Here is an 18,371-nt window from a genome sequence, read left to right as displayed (position 1 = left end):
CAAAGCTGTGGTTTTGTGTGCTGGTCATGTGGAGAAAAAACTGCCATACAAGAGTTTCTTGCACAGAGCAAGAGGCAGCTGAGCTTGGCCTAGGTCTGGCATGTTTTGAGTCTGCACCCACAGTGTAACGGATCACCTGGCACCCCGACTGAGTACCTCCGTTGCTGGATGCTCCTAGCGTTTCCTGAGGTCTCCAAGCACTCTGGCAGACACCACCATCACCGAAGCGAAGAAGCAGATGAATCCTCTTCAAACATATGAATGCTGTAGACAGTGGAATAGGAAACCATACGAATAGGTTTATGCTCCTAGCAGTCAAACTGGAACAGCATACCATAAATCCTCCCCCAATGATGAGACGACACTTCACCTTGAGGGTAAAACAGGAACACTTTATTGACGGCTACCCGCCCGTATTTATGCAGGTCCCCATCTGGTGGACACGCCCCCAGGGGACCAGAATGGAGACTGCGACACACAGAACTGATACAACACATCCCCACAATGCATCATGGTTTCCTTCTCTCTGCCCCAGAGACAACCGAGGAATAATCCAATTATCTCTCAGGACAAAGGGGAGATCGCCAATACACATGTGGAGACAACAGGACAGACATCACCATTTAAACACACAATGTCACACCCTCCCAGCAACCACAGACATTTAACATATTCCCAGATAGCTCAAGTCTGAGTGCATATCATTAGGTGAATGGCACTCAGACCACACGAATACAATTAAACTAGCCATCTGGGTGCCCTCACATAACAAAATACAATTCCAAAGACAGATTTAAGCTGTGCGGCCGGCCTGTCTTCTTTAAAGTTAGTATGGGCCATAATCCTGAGGCAGGAGGCTGGCAACCAGCCCCCTCCAAAACACTGTGGCGAGGTTGGTTTCGTCACACATCTCCCCCTTCCAGGGAAGACTAACCAGATACCTGACCTCACGGCCAGTACCTGAGTTAGTCTGGCAGTCCAACCACAACCCCATACTGGACCTGTTGAATTTTGGGGCCTGGCTCTGTTCTGTATGTCCCCAGCTGTTGAGTGGGCATCTGCGACTCCTTGCTGCCTTGTGGTTCTCCAGCTTGGAGCTGTAGGTACTTGGTGGGCAGAGGCCGACTGCGCTCTGCCCAGATGCCAGCTCTTCCGCTGGGGTCGCTTGTGGGGAGTCCGGCTCTGAAGAAGAGGATAGGGGAGATCTTTCCTAGCCAGTTAGGCCTCATGCACACGACAGTATTTTTTCACGGTCCGCAAAAACGGGGTCCGTAGGTCCGTGATCTGTGACCGTTTTTTCGTCCGTGGGTCTTCCTTGATTTTTGGAGGATCCACGTACATGAAAAAAAAGTCGTTTTGGTGTCCGCCTGGCCGTGCGGAGCCAAACGGATCTGTCCTGAATTACAATGCAAGTCAATGGGGACGGATCCGTTTGACGTTGACACAATATGGTGCCATTTCAAACGGATCCGTCCCCATTGACTTTCAATGTAGTCTGGAGTCCCTTTTATACCATCGGATAGGAGTTTTCTCCAATCCGATGGTATATTTTAACTTGAAGCATCCCCATCACCATGGGAACGCCTCTATGTTAGAATATACTGTCGGATATGAGTTAGATCGTGAAAACTCATTTCCGACAGTATATTCTAACACAGAGGCGTTCCCATGGTGATGGGGACGCTTCTAGTTAGAATATACTACAAACTGTGTACATGACTGCCCCCTGCTGCCTGGCAGCACCCGATCTCTTACAGGGGGCCATGATCAGCACAATTAACCCCTCAGGTGACGCACCTGAAGGGGTTAATTGTACTATCATATCCCCCTGTAAGAGATCAGGGCTGCCAGGCAGCAGGGGGCAGACCCCCCCCTCCCCAGTTTGAATATCATTGGTGGCCAGTGCGACCCCCCCCTCACTCTATTGTAATAATAGGTTGGTGGCACAGTGTGTATGAAAGTAACCTACGGCCACGGATCACGGACACGGATGCCAATCTTGTGTGCATCCGTGTTCTTTCACGGACCCATTGACTTGAATGGGTCCGTGAACCGTTGTCCGTCAAAAAAATAGGACAGGTCATATTTTTTTTACGGACAGGATACACGGATCACGGTCTCGGCTGCAAAACGGTGCATTTTCCGATTTTTCCAAGGACCCATTGAAAGTCAATTGGTCCGCAAAAAAAAAACGGAAAACGGCACAACGGCCACGGATGCACACAACGATCGTGTGCATGAGGCCTTATTGCGAGGTTTTGGCCATATGTTGCTTCTGTGCTATATTACCACTGCCCTCCTCCTCCAATGTCACCTCCACTTCCCTACTTTGATTCTGGTCAAGCGGTGGATTTTGAAACAAGAGATTTAGGCCTAGTTCACACGAACGAGTGTACGGAACCATTTATTTCAATCGGTCCGCAAAAAAAACTGAATGTACTCCGTATGCTTTCCGTTTCCGTATTTCCGTTTTTCCGTTCCGTTGAAAGATAGAACATGTCCTTCCGTATGTCTTCCGTATCCGTTCTGTTTTTTCTGAACCATCTATTGAAAATGTTATGCCCAGCCCAATTTTTTCTAAGTAATTACTGTATACTGTACATGGCATACGGAAAAACGGAACGGAAAAACGGAAAGGAAATGGAAACAGAACGGAACTCAAAAGCGGAACAACGGATCCGTGAAAAACGGACCGCAAAAAACTATAAAAGCCATACGTTCATGTTTCACACCTTTTCCTTATACGTTGTTTTTACCCCTTCCTGAAAAATATTGCAGACATTTCACAGTTTATCTAGTAATCTTGGGTGTAGCAGCATTTTACAGAAGATACATTTTACATTGTAGTAAACAAGATTTTAAAATAAGCATTTTTACCAGTAATTTCAATAAGGAAAAAAGTGACATATGTCCATTTTTTTACATTTCTCCATGTGTAAAATCCACTTACCAGCGTACCATAATGTGTTTTTCATAGTAACAGTTTCAAGAGTATTTCTTAGACTTGCTAGCAATCTAAATATGAATAAATATAAGGTTGGTAAAGGTCCCACAGCTGGGACCACAAATGATCACAAGAATGGAGGTTTCATGTCTCCTCTGGGCAGGGAGGAGAGGGCATTATAGCTGTACACTCACTAGCAAGGCCTCCTCAATACAGCATACAGGATGTATGGAAAGAGCCACTGATGTTTCTAGAGCTCTCTCCGTTTTTTTTTTTTTTTTTTTTTTTTTTTTTTTTTTTTTTTTTTTTGTATAATAGGAAATCATAAAATTTTTTAATATACACATATTTAACATACTGCATATATACCTTTCTTATATCAGGCAGTTGGCATCTATATGCAGAAGAATAGTATTGCCCATGATCAGTCCTATGTAATGCATCCATCCTAAGGCCTCTTTCACACTTGCGTTGTCCGGATCCGGCGTGTACTCCACTTGCCGGAATTACACGCCGGATCCGGAAAAACGCAAGTGCACTGAAAGCATTTGAAGACGGATCCGTCTTCAAAATGCTTTCAGTGTTACTATGGCACCCAGGACGCTATTAAAGTCCTGGTTGCCATAGTAGTAGTGGGGAGCAGCATACTTACCATCCGTGTGGCTCCCGGGGTGCTCCAGAATGACGTCAGAGCGCCCCATGCGCATGGATCATGTGATCCATGCGATCACGTCATCCATGCGCCTGGGGCGCCCTGACGTCACTCTGGAGCGCCCCGGGAGCCGCACGGATGGTAAGTATGCTGCTCCCCGCTCCCCACTACAGTTTACCATGGCTGCCAGGACTTTAGCAGTCCCGGCAGCCATGGTAACCATTGAGAAAAAGCTAAACGTCGCATCCGGCAATGCGCCGAAACGACGTTTAGCTTAAGGCCGGATCCGGATCAATGCCTTTCAATGGGCATTCATTCCGGATCCGGCCTTGCGGCAAGTGTTCCGGATTTTTGGCCGGAGCAAAAAGCGCAGCATGCTGCGCTATTTGCTGCGGCCAAAAATCGTTCCGTTCCGGAACGGAAGACATCCTGATGCATCCTGAAGGACGGATTTCTCTCCATTCAGAATGCATTAGGATAAAACTGATCAGTATTCTTCCGGCATAGAGCCCCGACGACGGAACTCTATGCCGGAAGACTATAACGCAGGTGTGAAAGGGCCCTTACTTCCTAACTGAAATATGGCATAAGTTATATGTGATAAGTTAATAGGACTAGTAGTGGAATAGTTTTTATGATTGTGCTTGGTTATTACAGTAACTACATCATTGTATGTCTGTCTGTAGGTGATTTGCAAAATAGCTGCCTGTCTCTAAGTGATGTTGTCATGTTGTTAATAAAGTTTAGTTTAAAAAACAAAACAAAAAAAACATTGACAATGCCAGGCATGAGGTGCTGCTGCAGGTAATAGTACTGCATATAGTCCATGTGTTCTGCTCCTTAAAGGGGTTTTAACATCTCAGACAATGGGGGCATATCGCTAAGAACGGAGCGGGGAAAGGAATGGAGGGTGCACTGCGCATGTGCAGCCGCCCTCCATTCATTTCTATGGGGCCGCCGAAAATAGCTGAGTCCTGGCTCGGCTTTTTCAGTCTGCCCCATTGAAATGAATGGGAGCAGGGGCCGCGCGTGCGCAGTGCTCTCCCATTCACCTCTATGGGAGCAGCACTTGGTGGTGAACGGACCCCGGGGGTCCCCCAGCCACAGCTCTCTCTGCTCCTTTCTCGTTGTAGGTGCAGGTCCCAGAGGTGGAACTCGCACCTATCAGACAATGGGGCCATATCCTAGCGATATGCCCCCATTGTCTGAGATGGTAAAACCCCTTTAATACACTACAATTCGCCTGTTAGATACCTGGGCAGTTAACGGAATGCCAGGTCACATGACTCCATTGAGGTTCACATGAAGACTCATACAACTGACATCAAGTTTATTCCTATCAATCTCTTCTATGGATGCATTTTCAATTTTTTAAAATAAGTATATTGGAATCGTATTCAACAACCTATTGTCTAAAGAAATAAATGTAATACCTTTTTAAGTTGCACAGAAGCAAATCCACACCTCCACTAAGTTCAATGGTGAAAAAGTTATGAATTCATGAACAGGATTACAGCTGGTGGGACCACTACCAATTAGGCATTTATAGCATGTTTAATAGGAGAATACCCTTCAAATATTCTGGTCCTTACTCTTTTACACAACCGTTTAAAGGGGTTTAGCTCTGAACTCGAACATACCCATAATTTTATCCAGGCTGCCCCCCTGATGCGCTGAATCTGCAGGACAAAGTCATTTTCTTTTTTTTTTTTTTTTTCTTTTTTATTAAATATTTCTTTATTATTATACAAAGCACATTAAATATACAGTATCTGACCGTCCAACGGGTCGTTACAATAATCATTCAAATTAACTTTTTACCCGTACCACCCCCCAACCCCCCCCCCCTCCCAAGCGCATCACTATTTATACAAACAGTACAAAGTACTATATATAACAACAGTATATGGCTAAATTTATTTTTCCTTTCCCCTTCTCCCACCCTCCCTCTTCCCCTTTACCAATAACCTTTTGTTACCATCGTCTCAAAAATAATCATCTATATATTAAATAGAGATTACAACTTTTTATTTACAACCATCGGAGAAAGATGAAGAAAAAAGGAAAGGAAAAACATTCCATTCTTATTCCATACATACCCAAATATTTTTACTCTCCAATTTCCCACCCCCCCCACCTCCCTTAGGGGGGGGGGGGAGGGGGAGACGTGTAGTACGAGAAAAAAAAAAGAAAAAAAAAAAAAATTAATCTATCAAGCCCTAAAGTAACCAGCTCTTCCATATTTCATCCATAGTTTTTCTTTTTCTACTATGGCCCTCCATCACCCGTTCTTCTTTAATCATGTCCTCTACTGCTTTTCTCCACTGCCGAACTGTTGGAGGGTCAACCCCTACCCATTTCTTGAGTATTAAGAGTCTAGCTTGAAATAAAACCTTACTAAGGACCATACTTATATCTCTATTCAAACCCAGATGTTCAGTTGCCCCCAGAATACACGACATCGGATCCTCTGATATTTGAACCTTCAAAATTCGATATATAGTATCTGTTATTTCTGTCCAGTATCTAAACAATCTGGGACATCTCCAGAAGCAATGCATTAAGTCAGCTCTCTCCCCCCCACATTTTACACAATCATCCGAGGATCTAACGCCCATTCTTTTTAGTATCCATGGGGACCTATGCAACCTATGAACCACAAAAAATTGTGAAATCTTGTGTGAACCCCTATTTGAGACTCGAGAATAGTTCTTTAATGCATCGTTCCATTTTTCTTCCGTAAAAAATTCCAGTTCATTCTCCCATTTTTTCCTAGCTAATATTGTAACCCGTTTCTTTTTTCCCCCCCATCAATATCTTATATCTTTTTGCCGTTATTCCTCTTCTTTCACCCAAGTTAGTAAATTTGTGTAATATCTCAGATCTTTCCATCTTATATTTATCCTCTTGCATAACTGACCTCAATGCATTCCTAAGCTGAAAGTATTTATATATGTCCTTATGCGGTATACCGAACTCTCTAACCATTGTATTAAAGTCTTTCAATTTACCCTGTTCGAATATCTGGTTTAAGTATTTCATCCCATTTTTCTCCCAGTCGATGTACATTTTAATCCCCTGCAGTTCCTTAAGATTAATATTTTTCCATATAGGTGTGTATTGCAGAAACCCTTTAATCTCTAGTGTTTTTTTAATCTCTACCCATATATATTCCATTAAATTTAAAACTCTATTTCCTGTGTTTTTTCCTCCCAGTGTACCCGATTCCAACACCTCTAAAAAGTTCCATTCTTCTTTCCATCCCAATCTATTTACTACCTGACTACCCACTAACCCATCCAAACTACTCTTTATTTGACCATATTGTGTAATTATATAATAGAAAAACCAATTCGGAACTGCGAGTCCACCTTCTCTCACTGGGAGCTGAAGTATCTCTTTCTTTATTCTGGGAATCTTACCTTTCCAAAGGAAATCTCCCATTAACCTATCAAGCAAACTAAAGATATCCTACGACAACCTGACTGGGGCGTTTTGAAGCACATATAGTATTTTGGGGAGAAAAACCATTTTTATTAAGTTTACCCGACCCTGTATTGAAATTGGTAATCTGCGCCAGACATGTATTTTGGCCCTAAGTTCTTTTATTAGGGGAAGTACATTTAATTTTTCATAATCTCCTATGTTTCCGGAAATTTGTATCCCTAAATATTTAAAGTTTTCTTGTTTTCCCAACACCTGCACCTTTAGGAACCCCTGTGGTTGTGCATCTCCCAACATCAACATATATGATTTCCCCCAATTAATATTTAATCCAGAAAAACAACCAAACTTATCTATTATATCTATAACTCTATTAAACTGGTCTCCAGTACTGTGCATAAATAGTAATATATTCTCCGCATACATTAACAATTTTTCTTCCCCTCCATCATAACGAAAGCCTTTAATTTCCCTATCGTTTCTTATTATACTTGCCATAGGTTCGATCGCAATGGCGAATAGCAGTGGAGAGAGAGGGCATCCCTGCCTAGTGCCCCGATATAGGGCAAGGGGCAGGGACAAGCTCCCATCCACCATCACTCTGGCCCGCGGATCCTGATATATTAGCTGTATCCATCTTATAAACCCTTCCCCTATACCGACCCTTTTTAGAACTGCCCATAGATATTCCCATTCAATACAGTCGAATGCCTTTTGGGCATCCAGTGATAATACGGCTTTCTCCCCCGCTTCTGTTCTATTAGCTTCGATATTTAAATACAACCTTCTTATATTTGAGTATATCGTTCTGCCCGGTATAAAACCTGTTTGATCTAGGTTTATTATACCCTTAACCACCCTTGAAAGTCTATCGGCCAAAACTTTTGCCAAAATTTTAACATCGGTATTTAAAAGTGATATTGGCCTATATGATCCCGGGTCTAGTTGTTCTTTACCCTTTTTTGGAATTAATGTTATAATTGCCTCTTTCATAGAGTCTGGTAAGTCCCCAATTTTTTTAGCCTCGTCCAATGTTGTTTTTAGTTCAGGTACTAACACCTGGGAGAAGGTTTTATAGATTTCAAAAGGGAGCCCGTCACTTCCTGGTGCCTTTTCAGATTTTACTTGCCCCAGGACCTTATTTATTTCTGCGATTGATATTTCTTTTTCAAGAAATGTCTTTTGGGCCTGGGATATCTCCCTAAGAGGGATCTGATCTAAATACAAATCTAATTCTTGTTTTGAGTATCGTACCCTGGACTTGTATACCTCCTGGAAATATTTTACAAACACTTCTTTAACTCATTCTGGTGTGTTAATTGTCTCACCCTTTTTATCTTTAATCACCCCTATCCAGGCTTTCTCTCTTTGATTTCTTGCTATATTTGCCAAGATTTTACCAACTTTTTCTCCCTCTGTGGCCAGCCGGATCCCTTGAAACCTTAATTCTTTCCTACTTCCCTCCATATGATATGCCTTTAACTTTTCCTGTTCTTCCTCCCATATTTTCTTATTATCATCAGTGGGATATCTCATACATGTTGTTGCTAATTCCTGAACTTTTTTTTCCAAAGCAATCCCCTTTTCCCTGGTGATTTTTTTTAAATGATTCACTTTTTTACAAAGCAATCCTCTTAAATATGCTTTAGCCGTATCCCAGACAATTAGCTTACTTGCGGAGTAATTATTCTCCCTAAAAATTTTTTTAATTCTTCCATTATACTTTCTTTGTCTGGGATCATTGGTAACCAATGGGAGTTAAACTTAAACGGTAATAAGGCCTTCTTTTTATTCAGATCTAGTTCCATTACTACGGCATTATGATCTGATAGAGCCATGGGGAAATACTTTATTTTAATCCTATCATAGGACATCAGATTTTTATTTCCCAGGGCCATATCTATTCTAGACCAGGTTTGGTGTGTTTTGGAGTAACAGGAATACATATTTTCATCCGGGTTCTGGAGACGCCAAACGTCAATCCAGTTGAATTCATGGGCTAGTTTGTAAAAATCTACTTTCTGTGTTCTTCCCCCTCTGCTAGGGGCTCTATCCCTGAGTGGATCCATTACCGCATTATAGTCTCCAATCACAATCATTATAGCTTCCTGTCTATCCAGCATGAATTCATACAGTTGATATAAAATCTCTGGCGTATACGGTGGAGGAATATAGATATTTGCAATTACCATTTTAACCCCATCTATATTACAATATAGAAAGAGGTATCTGCCACAGTCATCGGCCTCACACATCAGACATTCAAATTTTATTTTATTGTGGATCAAAATTGAGACCCCTCTTGAATAAGTAGTGTATACAGAATGGTAACTTTCCCCTATCCATCTCTTCTGCAACCATCTTAAAGATTCCTTATCCAAATGTGTCTCTTGTAGGCAGATGATGGCTGGCAGAAACCCCTTCATCCACTCAAAGATAGCATACCTCTTCACTCTCTCCCTTAAACCCCTCGTATTCAACGAGACAATCCTAACCATCTAGCAGAGGGGGTAGAAAAAAAAAAAAAAATAATCACAACACGTCTCCCTCTCCCTCATACCACCCACACCCCCCCATCCCAGATAGCCCCCCTCCCTGCTGTACAGCAGTCGGGGCGACTCCATAACTTAGCATACTAGCTCCCTCCCTCTCCGCATCCTCCAGCCTCAAAGGCCCTCCCCATCCGCCCAATCGCTAACCTCCTCCGGAGTCTGAAAAAAAACAGTCCTGCCTTTATATTCCACCCTTAATTTTGCCGGAAAGAGTAAACTGTACTTTAAACCTGCTTCCCTTAGTCTTTTCTTAACAACAATATACTCTTTCCTGTGGGCGTTAGTGTGCGCAGAATAGTCTGGAAATAGCCTTATCTTTACACCCTGTATCTGGTACTTTTCGGAGGTTCTTGCATCATTTAATATTCTATCTCGATCCCGGCCTAATAAACATTTGACCAATATCTGTCTAGGAGATTCTCCTGGAACTCTCTTTCTTGTAGGGACCCGATGCGCTCTTTCAATAGCAAACAATGGAGATAGAACACCTTCCATACAGTTATCCCTTATCCATCTCTCCATATATTCGGTACAATTATCACCTTCTACGCGCTCTGGGATCCCTATACATCTTATATTAGATCTCCTTGATCTATCCTCTTGACTTATTATTTTTTGTTCCATCCTAGTATTCATTTCCTTTAACAGAACCATCTCTTTCTCCAATTTCTGTACCGAATGTTCCAAAATAGGAACCTTGTCTTCCATCTCATGTAAGCGCTGCCTTATCTTCTCCATCTCAACCCGTATTACACTAACATCCATTTGCACTGCCCCGATCTGACAATGGGGGCATATCGCTAAGAACGGAGCGGGGAAAGGAATGGAGGGTGCACTGCGCATGTGCAGCCGCCCTCCATTCATTTCTATGGGGCCGCCGAAAATAGCTGAGTCCTGGCTCGGCTTTTTCAGTCTGCCCCATTGAAATGAATGGGAGCAGGGGCCGCGCGTGCGCAGTGCTCTCCCATTCACCTCTATGGGAGCAGCACTTGGTGGTGAACGGACCCCGGGGGTCCCCCAGCCACAGCTCTCTCTGCTCCTTTCTCGTTGTAGGTGCAGGTCCCAGAGGTGGAACTCGCACCTATCAGACAATGGGGCCATATCCTAGCGATATGCCCCCATTGTCTGAGATGGTAAAACCCCTTTAATACACTACAATTCGCCTGTTAGATACCTGGGCAGTTAACGGAATGCCAGGTCACATGACTCCATTGAGGTTCACATGAAGACTCATACAACTGACATCAAGTTTATTCCTATCAATCTCTTCTATGGATGCATTTTCAATTTTTTAAAATAAGTATATTGGAATCGTATTCAACAACCTATTGTCTAAAGAAATAAATGTAATACCTTTTTAAGTTGCACAGAAGCAAATCCACACCTCCACTAAGTTCAATGGTGAAAAAGTTATGAATCCATGAACAGGATTACAGCTGGTGGGACCACTACCAATTAGGCATTTATAGCATGTTTAATAGGAGAATACCCTTCAAATATTCTGGTCCTTACTCTTTTACACAACCGTTTAAAGGGGTTTAGCTCTGAACTCGAACATACCCATAATTTTATCCAGGCTGCCCCCCTGATGCGCTGAATCTGCAGGACAAAGTCATTTTCAGGAGATCCATAGGGCTGCCAGGCGGAAGCTTCCGCCCAGCAGTGAGCCTGGTGACGTCATTGGCACTGATGGATGGGCTTTAGCGCGGCCCTAGTTTGTAAAACAGCTAGGGCAGCGCTAAAGCCGGCCCATCAGAGCTGGTGATGTCACCAAACACACTGCTGAGCAGAAGCCTCCGCCCAGCAGTGTGTTATGGCAAATAAAAAATCCCTTGCCCTGCGTGATCCAGGGGGGCTGCCTGGGTTCAGCTCTGAACTCGGAAAACCCCTTTAAGAGACATGAAATACAAGAAAGAGATTATTCAGAAATGAGTCAGAAGATGCTGAGCCCAGGAAATATTTTAGTTCCTCTGAAATTACCATAGATCTTGTGGTAAAAAGGGCATACTGATGGAATAGTCGTCATTTCTTTTTTTTTTTTATTCTTCTGAAAAAGTGTTTCAGTAACTCAACATACTGAAAAGCAGCAATGAGTGGGCAGAAAAGATGGCAAAGACACGTGATTGTGGAACACCCAAATGAGACTGCAGTAAATCCTTGTCTTCAGTTGTGGAACACCAATTTTCTGCTGCTCATTTGCTTAAAGGATAACTGTCATATTTTCAAAATTCAATTTTCATATAGGTTCTTGCTGCTGTGGTGATAATCTATAATCACTAATTATTGTGTTCACATACCACTTGTTTAATAAGATTCCGTCCATAGCAATCGCTCCTTACAAGACTTCTTTCTGACTATCTTCTCAAGATGACCACCGATGCCCTTACCCTGAGGCTAAGACCTCCCTCCCTAACTACCCAGAATTCATTTGGATCATCTCAAGAACGTGCAGCCTCACCCCAACCAATCGGCTTCCTCCTGATTAGTTGATCGCAATCTTTTTTTTGCGAATACCGTCACTATCCTGGTCTGACGAGAGCGCACACGCAGCGTTTGGGACTGCCTACTACTATGTCCTCCGTCTTCTGTATATAGAAGATAGGAGACAGAGGACACCTAGTTTTAGCCACACCACTGAAAGGCCTGGGGAGGAAAGAACATTCGGCAATTACTAGGTAATTCAATACCTATACAAAAGTATTAACTAGGGAACTAAGGTAAACTTAGGTAAACCAATCTAATTACATAAAAAAAAAAAATAATGTGACAGTTACTCTTTAAGTCATACTTTTCTCTTTGTTTCACACCGTGCTTTTGTGGGATTCCTCTTTTTTAGATTTTGGTGTAGAAAACTTGGAACTTTAAGTGAAATATCTACAGGCACACTTAACCCTTTCACTACCATGGTGTCCGCTCGCACGTGCAGCGGTCGTCATGGCCGGCAGATCTCTGCTGTTTGAAACAGCAGAGACCCGTGGCTAATTACCGCCACTGTCAATAATGCCGATCACGGTAATTAAAGCCGTGATGAAGTGAGATGAAGGCACCTAAAGGGTCAAAACCCCAGAAGCTCACCCTTCTGGGCTTCTCACCAGAGAACTGAAGCCAAAGAGGATGACAGTAATTGGTTTCAATGTGCCCAGCCTTGCTGAAGAGGCTGAGGACATTGAAGCTGCAACTCTTATTTTGGCCACCAGGTGGCAGGCAAACATAAAAAATGAGCAATAGTCAGTAATCAATGCATTTTAAAAATCCATGATTGTTAAAAAAAAAAAAAAATACGAGCTCCCAAATCATTACATATAAGTAAAATAACAAAAAGCCTAAATAACAAAAAATATAAACATCATGGTTATAATCGTGACCAAAAACGCCCGTACTCTTAAAGTCCAAAAATATCTTTCCAATACGGCAAATGGGGTAATAGAAAAAAAAATAAAAAATGGCGAATTTGCCAAAAAGTCACACACACACACCAAAATAGTATCAATATAAACTACAGATTGTCGCTCAAAAAATGAGCCCACACACAGTTCAGCAGATAACTGCTCTGCTCAGAAATGAGCAGAGCAATGGTGATGCCCTCATTGTACCAGATGCCTAATTGGCATATTAAGAAAAAGTATCCTAACTTGGTTGAGATTCACCTGATGAAAACACCATGGTGGTCATTTACTAAGCAGAAATACATCTATACTAGGCGTATTTCTGGCACAGATTGCTGCACAAAGCTTATCTGCGATCTTTCCCCACTCATGCCACATCTAAAAAAAAAGGGGGATGTGGTGTGGACGGGGAAGAGGGTGGGCCGGCAGGCCTGTATCATTCATCATTTTCTACGCCTGTTTTAGGTGTACAAAATGGTCTAAATCATGTTTGCAGTTGAGCCATACTCTCATACTTCCATATTCAGATGATGGATTGAACAATGCTCCATGAGATGTTCAGAGCTTGGGATATTTTTTTGTATAACCTAACCCTGTTTACACTTCTCCACAACTTTATCCCTGACCTCTCTGGTGTGTTCTTTGCACAAACCTACCTATTACAACTTATTAGAGAAAAGTGACATCTTCCTCCCTTCCTAGAATCCCGCAGCCCCCCCGACTAAAAAAATGCATACTATAATAGGAGGAAGAGTTAGTTGAAGCTGCAGCTTCTAAGATAATGTTTAAATAAAACATATTGAGGGAAGGGGAAGCAGGGGTGATACATCTGATTGGCTTAGAGTTTCAGCATGCGTTTTTTCGGGTCCGTGCGATTATTCACTACTTCCTCCTCTCTCAAAGATCTTCCAGTTATGCAAGCACTAGTGGGATGCCGTATACTCCAAATATTCCTCTGTCCACTACAGCTCCTGTAGGAAAAGCGCACCAATAGTGTAGCACAGTAAATGCTTCTCATCTGCACCTTTACCTATTATACTCACAGGGGCAGGTGGAAATCAGGCATCTCAGACACAGTAAACACCACAATTCCTCCGATGTTCTTTTTCCTTAGTGGTTCTATATAACATAAAAGCTCCAATAGTGAAGATATTCAGTAGATAAAACCTTTTTTTAATAATACTCACAAATGTAGATGGACACATGCGGTTATAACAAATAGCAGCCTATTGCTCCTGCCCCTAGAGTTTCAACCTGTGATACATGTCTCTATTTGGCTCTTAGCCTGGATGCTGTGCTTTTAATGGGACGAACCAGTGTATAATAGCAGTCTTGGGGTTACTTAACTCCCACTGATCATCCTGAATAGTGTTTATACAGGAAGGAATAGACAATACTGTTTTGAATGCTGTTTGGGGCTGTGTGGCTTCAGAGGAGAAGGGGGAGGGGGAGGGACTTCTGCAGCCTATTTCTTAGGCTGTAATAAGTCCTGTGTTAAAGCTGATACTCTAAACTTTTAAACAAGGCCAAGATAGTGGGGTTAGCCCTGATACATAGAGATTTAAAGCATTTGGAAATGGGTCCTAGTGGAAACAACATAAATTTGCAGCTGTTGCTCCTGACCCCATTTCTAAAGGCTGTATATCATGTAGCTGACATAGCACTGTGAAATTGGTCTTGTTTAAAAGCTTAGACTGACAGCTTTCAAACAAGACCAGAAGGCTCATATCTGTATCTACCATCCAGCCCAAATTATGGGTTAAAATAACCCTACTGCCTTAAGCCAGCTGTGATCTCAGCCAGTGTGGAGGAGGAGACGGGGACTGTGGGAGACATGCTAACAGGATCCACAGAGGAGAGAAAAAATGATCTATTTTCCCTGTGGAAGGGTAACATGGGCTTCTGTGCACGTTATCTATTTATCTATCCCCCTCTCCACCCTTAATCAGATGTCAAATATGGGTGTCTTTTTTTTTTCCAGAAAAGGGGTTTGAGGATGAGCACTTGTTCATCTAATGTCCCCTCAGTGCCAAAACCCAGATAGCATCAAATAAGTCACACCAAACATTTGTACCCCCCACAAACAAACATCAATAAAGTTCCCATTTTACACTGTGCCTATCCCAGGGCCGTTTCTAGAGGCGGGCGGGACAGGCGGCCGCCCGGGGCGCTGTCAGAAGCAGGGGGCGCCCGTTGAGGTAAAAAAAAACAAATAAAAAAAAAATTTGGTTATGTGATAAAAGTTCGGGCGGCCGGCGGCGCCCCTCATGCTGAGCCTCCTGAGCGGCCGGCTCAGTGCTGCGCAGCCTGCCTGCGCTGCAGACTGCTGAGTTGTTAATGTAGCGTGGCCGAGCTCTGTTCGGTCCGGCCCGGGGTACAGGAGCATTTGTTTCCTGTACCCGGCCGGACTGAAAGGAAGTGCACACTAAGTGAGCACTTCCTGTCAGCCGGGTACAGGAAAAAAAAGCTCCTGTACCGCGGAGCGAACAGAGCTCGGCCACGCTACATTAGAGGTGACATTGACAAGGGGGAGGAAATGAGAGTGACGGGGGGGGGGAGTAGAATGAGAGTGACAAGGTGGGGGGGGAGTAGAATGAGAGTGACAAGGTGGGGGGGAGTAGAATGAGAGTGACAAGGTGGGGGGGAGTAGAATGAGAGTGACAAGGTGGGGGGGAGTAGAATGAGAGTGAAAAGGTGGGGGGGGGGGTGAGTACAATGAGAGTGACAAGGGGGGTGGGGGGAGTAGAATGAGAGTGACAAGGGGGGGGGTGAGTAGAATGAGAGTGACAAGGGGGATGGGGGGAGTAGAATGAGAGTGACAAGGGGGGGAGAAGAGAGTGACAAGGGAGGGGGGAGAAGAGAGTGACAAGGGAGGGGGGAGAAGAGAGTGACAAGGGAGGGGGGAGAAGAGAGTGACAAGGGAGGGGGGAGAAGAGAGTGACAAGGGAGGGGGGAGAAGAGAGTGACAAGGGAGGGGGGAGAAGAGAGTGACAAGGGAGGGGGGAGAAGAGAGTGACAAGGGAGGGGGGAGAAGAGAGTGACAAGGGAGGGGGGAGAAGAGAGTGACAAGGGAGGGGGGGAGAAGAGAGTGACAAGGGAGGGGGGAGAAGAGAGTGACAAGGGAGGGGGGAGAAGAGAGTGACAAGGGAGGGGGGGAGAAGAGAGTGACAAGGGAGGGGGGGAGAAGAGAGTGACAAGGGAGGGGGGAGAAGAGAGTGACAAGGGAGGGGGGAGAAGAGAGTGACAAGGGAGGAGGGGAGAAGAGAGTGACAAGGGAGTCCGCAGAGCCAGACCAAGAGCCAGACTGCAGCCAGAGACCAGATCATCTAATTGTCCTGGTGGTAAGTAGACAATGCAATATGTGTATTATTTAATTGTTTAGTTATTAATACTACATTTTGCGGACCACACATTGCCGGCACTAAGAGAATATGCCTATTCTTGTCCGCTATTGGGGACAAGAATAGGACATGTACTATTTTTTTTCAGGATCGGAATTGCGGATCCGGGTCCGCAATTCCGGATCTGATAAGGGGGGGGGGGGGGGGGGCGTCAATTTTTATCTTGCCTAGGGCGGCAAAGATCCTTGCACCGGCCCTGGTCAGACTTACTGATGTCACGCGCCTGATCCTCCCACTAGGCGGCGCAGGCGCGTGACATACAGTGAGTGAGTAAGCGCCGCACTGCCTGCCTGTTACCGCCCGCCCTGAGCCCCTGAGCAGTGCTGATGCCTGCTGTGAGGCGAGTGATGGTCTGGGGGGGCATTAATTACAATGGGGGGGGGGCATTAATTACAATGGGGGGGAATTAATTACAATGGGGGGAATTAATTACAATGGGGGGGCATTAATTACAATGGGGGGGCCTCTGTGGGAGACATGAAAATGGGGGCCACTGTCACTGTGGGGGCATTAAGTTTAATAAGGATCACTGTGGACATTATTTAGAATGGAGGCTGCTGTTGGTGTCATTACTCATTATAACTGTATAATGTCTGATAGGCCTAGTCCTGAGCTGAGTTATATTACCCTGCCCATGCCCTGTATAATAATGTACCCATCCCTGATACCCCTTAGTTATATTACCCCGCTGGAGTAATATAACTAAGGGGTATCAGGATACATTATTAGACAGGGCAGGGTAATATAACTCAGGACTAGGCCTATCAGACATTATACAGTTATAATGACATCCACAGCAGCCTCCATTCTAAATAATGTCCATAGTGATCCTTATTAAAAATAATGTCCCCCCACAGGCAGGCAGTGCGGGCGGCGGCGCTCACTCACTGTACCTCACGCACTGCGCACTGCCGCCCGCACTACCTGCCTGTTACCGCCCGCCCGGAGCAGTGCTGAGAAAGAAGCCTGCTGTGAGTGAGAGCCTGAGTCTATGGGACAGTGGGTCACTGTGACCGTCCGTGCAATGTGGTTCCACATTTTTTACAATGGGGAGACACTTATTTCATCGAGCAGTTGTGAGGGGGGGGGGGGGGGGAGTTTTTTTGACACTCGCCCTGAGAGAAATTTTACCTAGAAACTGCACTGGCCTATCCTGTCCATATCCTACAGTATGTTTAGTTTAAATTAGGCTAACTTCTTCTCTAGTGATAACCAATACACTCTGCAGTAATGGTGACTATAACTAGAGAGCAATTTCTAATGGATCTGTGACAGATAGAATAGTTTTCCATCAGAACGGACATTTTCTCATACTGACTGATATGAAAATCAGAACAAATAAAGCATGGTTCAGGAGCAGCACTAAAATAGGTTTAAGATATTATTTTCATCTCCCTGCCAAAAAATAAATAAAATTGATGTACCGGTAATACATTGTATGTTCCCCAAAATGGTTCCTATAAACATTACAACTCGTCCCTCAAAATTCAAGGTCTCATATAGCTGTCAAAGAAAAAATAACATAGTTATGAAGGATGCAACACATAGGTGGAGAAATGTTTCTGGTCTTCAAAGGGGGTTTCTTATCTCATAAATTCATGGCATATCGCTAGGATATTATGAAGACAAAAGCTAGTCAAAATGAAATGAGCAGGTGTGAGTCACCATGGCTGAAATTAGAAAAGTCAAAGCAAACACAATGCAACAGCATTCCACTATATTCACTGAATATAATATTGCTAGGATGGGCCATCAATGTCAGATAGGTGTGGGTCACTACTATGGGAGCTCTGAAAATAGCTTGCTCGCTCGGATATTTTCAAAAACCCCATAGCAATCAATGAAGAGCACACCGAGCAGGAGCAATGTGTTCTCCTTTACTTTGGGAGCCCCATTCTGGAGATAGGAGCTGGTCCCAGAGGGTAGACCCCCACCTATCTGACATTAATGGCATATCCCAGTAATATGCCATCAATGTATGAGATGAGCCAA

This window comes from Bufo gargarizans, chromosome 3, assembly GCF_014858855.1.
Source record: "Bufo gargarizans isolate SCDJY-AF-19 chromosome 3, ASM1485885v1, whole genome shotgun sequence".
In the NCBI taxonomy this organism is placed as follows: domain Eukaryota; kingdom Metazoa; phylum Chordata; class Amphibia; order Anura; family Bufonidae; genus Bufo; species Bufo gargarizans.
This window is presented reverse-complemented; position numbering follows the sequence as displayed.